The sequence below is a fragment of the Rhopalosiphum maidis genome, chromosome 1, assembly GCF_003676215.2.
Source record: "Rhopalosiphum maidis isolate BTI-1 chromosome 1, ASM367621v3, whole genome shotgun sequence".
In the NCBI taxonomy this organism is placed as follows: Eukaryota; Metazoa; Arthropoda; class Insecta; order Hemiptera; family Aphididae; genus Rhopalosiphum; species Rhopalosiphum maidis.
The window spans coordinates 48,723,346-48,727,801 of NC_040877.1; positions in this window are offsets into that span (position 1 = coordinate 48,723,346).

Consider the following 4,456-nt stretch of genomic DNA (forward strand, 5'->3'; position numbering starts at 1 on the left):
AATTTTGTCATTATACATGCATTTTTAAATGTTTTTTATTTATACACATTAGTACACATTGTGTGAATTTAATAATGGAATTATGAAAATTCCTAACTGGTATATCAATGTTTCATTAATTATTGTTATTAACGCGTACATTACGGATATTTGTCAATTTTTTTAATCGCTAAAAATCACTTATTTCAAGATTCCCAAGGGCACTAAAGAATTTTCTTCTGCTATTGCCAACATGTTCCTCAAGTCTAACACATTTTTACTCTTTTAAAAATACATAAAATTAGTTTTTTTTTCAAACCGCCAACAAGTATCCATGGTAATGAATAATTAATAAATATTTGATATTGTTTAGTAACTATCTATAGCTAATAACACTTGTATTTAAAGCTAAAATAATCAAATAAAAAGTAATATAATAGTATGTAATAGTATGTACTCGTTAAAATAATTATGTACACGACATATTTATTTTAGCAATTATTATAATTTTTTTAATATTTTATTATAATTTTTAAATTTTTATACTACCAATTTTTTTCAATAACTACTTTGTATAATATATATATTACGTATATATGATGATTGATATAGCATCGACCGTCATCCGAAGTGTAAAACATTACCGTCTTGGCAGCGTTAACGTAAACAGCGTGGAATTACAGTGCCGCTATTGATGAATCGAGGACGAGCGACGTACGTAAAATTGTGGTACTCAGGTGAAACCTCCGCACACGGTGACTGCAGCGATGCAGGATCGGGAGTACGAAAAGGAGGAGGCACTACAGAGTTTGGCGACAGATCACCAGCGTACGTTCTCCGGTACTCCGTCGTGTGACGAGTTCAATAGGGTGTCGCACGTTCGTATATACACGCCATAGACCCCCTTTGCATGGCGGACAGCCGAAAGGCATACGCCTTTTACAATCACGCGGCCCGTCGGGGAAGGCGAAACGGTGGCCAGCGGTACCGGAGTGGACAGCGATGCTGTCTCGATGACACCAACACAGCAGTTATGGCAATCGTTACTAATTTATGACAGCTCAAGCGGTAGAGAAGTTGGAGTGCGTCGATGGAACATCCGGCGAAAAAGACAACAATGATAAAAATATTAAAAACGTACTGAAGCATATAACACCGAGTTGGTTGTCGCGAAGTGGTGACACACTCGGACGCACGCCAAAATAAAAACGGCGACGTGGTGTACGACATTTAAGCGTCGCAACGCGAGCGGAGGCTGACGAACTGCCTCACGCAATTGGAGACGCATAAAAATAATACAACGACCGATAAAGAAGCTATTTAAGGATAAAAAGGTATTTTGTGATCGTACAAAAATACCATGTCGGTGTAGGACGTAAGAAACGTTTCACTAAGATATATTGTAAAAATAAAAAAAAAAATATAAATAAATCAAATATCATGTGATATGGGATTATGGAAACTCATAACCAAAGGACAGCAGACTTTTGAGTGCTGCAGTGTCGGTACTCAACGATATCAATATAAATATATATATCCTGACTGTGGCTGTGGACTCATCGGCTTGTAATTTGATTGGGATTGCCATTGACCACCGGTCTGTGAACAATTTTCGCCGCCGTCGTAACGTGTCACTATCACTGTAGTATTTGGTACTCTAGTCGGGTGGCGTCTGAAACCGCGGCGCTTTTACAGCTAACCATCATGCCACCAAAGTCTTTGGGTGGTTAAATAAAGTACGTAGTTGAATAAGACCCACATAATAACCTTACGATTGCAGTGGCGTCATTTTTACCGTGCTGGGTATACATTTACTTATTTAAAATCCCATATTGTAGTAATTAGGCCCACTTTATAAATTGATTGGCCTGAAAAATTAATAGTAATTTGCGCTTAAAGTGACCTGATTTATACGCCATGCGTAATAAAACAAATTTAAATGACGTCACTGATTTATTGCAGTATTTTCTCAATGTCGCAGTCGTCCTTTCCGACGATAACACACGAGGTCGATGCACAGACAACCAGTATATATGTGATGGTAATGCAAATATTGAAAATTACATACAAAGATGAATAGTGAATTGTTGGGCGGCTACGCAATTTACGCACCAAAACGATACATGATTTTAAGCTTACCAATAAACTCAATCAACACTAACTAATTTTTGTTATGTTTATGATAGATTTATTTTTTCAATATTTATAAAACGGAATACTACACCGAGTGACAAGTAAAAGTGCCGATAGTATGTTAAAACACTTCGATTAGACACAATTATTATAATGGAATAAATATGAATATTATATAAGTATTATTTCAAGCCTCATCACAAAGTTATCACTTTTATAACACAATTTGTGATGTTTAAAATTAAATTCAATAAGCAATTCTTATAATGTTTTCCGTTGTACTTTTCTTCATATCATCCAGCCATCTTCACAAACCACGGTTAACTCGTTTCATGTTAACCAAAATAAAGATAAATATAATAATAAACATTTATTTCGTTTCTTTAATTAATTTTTGTTGACTAAACGTTATTTATAGAAAAGATATTTTATTTTTACGAAAAATGTATAAGCCACTATGTGGGTATACCGTATGAATTTCTACAACTTTGACAAAGATATGTGAAAATTAATATCAAATTATGGTTTTAATAAATAAAACAGGATTAATATTTCAACTATTTTTATACTTCCAAAATATTTTGTACTTATTAGAAACATACAAATCCAACAAACTCGTCGTACCTACAAATTATAAATGGGTATAAAGAGAATAGCCACTCCAAACGTCAAAGATGACATTGTTACGTTTTATTAAATAATAAGACATATGTTAAAAACAGTAAAGTTTTATAATGAATTTAAAATTGTACACACAGTCGGGTCGTGCAGAGGTTTATCCTGTTATGTTCAACGATTTTATGGTCGTAATCTTATAACCGTAGGTTATGTATATATTCGTATAGGTACCTATAAAATGCAGATAGAATGCTATCCTTCACAATTATATTCTTTCATAATTATTATAGGAATCGGGTATACACGCGTAGACGTTTAATATCACATAATCATCCACGGCATTACATTTTAGGTTAAGAAATTAAAAATCATCAGTAATTATTCGAAATTTATATATTTTGCTAAATACACTTATAATTTAATCTGCTTCGTGTTTTTTTAGTAAATATTCTAGTGAAAACAAGGTTTAATTTATTTGCAAAGTAATACTACACAGATATAGTACAGTAATAGATACACAATGTAATATGCAAATATTGTAACACAAAAACAGTCATCATTCTTCTTATAATCTATAATTGCATGTATTCTCACTTAGTGTGATCCATTGAAATCGCGTGCACTTACGTACGAGCACTGTACATTTAAATATTACGGCATAAGAAAATTCACAGACCCTATTAAACATACTGACTATTTATTTAGTTTTATTTAATAAAAATATTTCTGACCTTATTTAAGTCAATGCAATTGATTATGTGGGTGTAGTGGCTCAGATGTCAGCAACGCTGAAGATGGTACATTATCGTGCTACCTTAGTAATAACGAATGCGTTAAATCGGTAGTGGATATTATATTACGATTTGGAAACTCTAGATAACTTACGTCGGGATTATTCTAATGAAGTTCCGAACGATGAGTTTATTTTCGCAGCGAACGATGCAGACTAAGTACGGTGCAGTAGTATATAATGCTACTAGACAGTACTAACTTGACTATTAATTTATTATTATAGTTTATATATTTATTGAATTTACATAAAATTTATTGATGTTCTACAGTTAATAAAATATCTTACAACTAATGTTTGTCAATGGCATAGCACAATCACAACCCGAACGACTAGATTACATAAATATATAATATAAATAAATGCCGTACCACCCGTGTGACGAAACAGAATAATATTAATAATAAAAACAAATGACAAACAAAAACATTTATGTACGACCTGATAATAACTGATGGCACTGATGGCAGGCGTTGGTGAGGACGGTGGCTGTTGTTTCCGTTGTCGCGGCACATCGCTGGAACACCGAGTAGGGACAGACCAGACGGCGACAATACACCGAACGTCAGTTGTTCAACACGGGTCAACGACCGCGTATACGTACGGGAGTTGTATACAGCAAAAACCTTGTATCGCGGAAACAAGATTAAAACAGTTGAATGCGATTGATTGGATTCCGACGTTAAACTGTATAATAGAACGAAAACAACAATCGATCGTGTTCGCGCTCCGTTGGATAAACGAAAAGTATTTGGTTGCACTGCGAGAATTCGTACGGGCGATGGCACGAAGCGAAAAAGGCTTTTTGCTTGACGCAAATGCCCGAAAACATAAGATCGTATACACGGAAGTTGTGCGGCACGGCGATGACGCAACGGTTTTACGACGACGAACCAAGAAAAGTGGACTGCTACGCTAAACGAACGGTAAAAGATA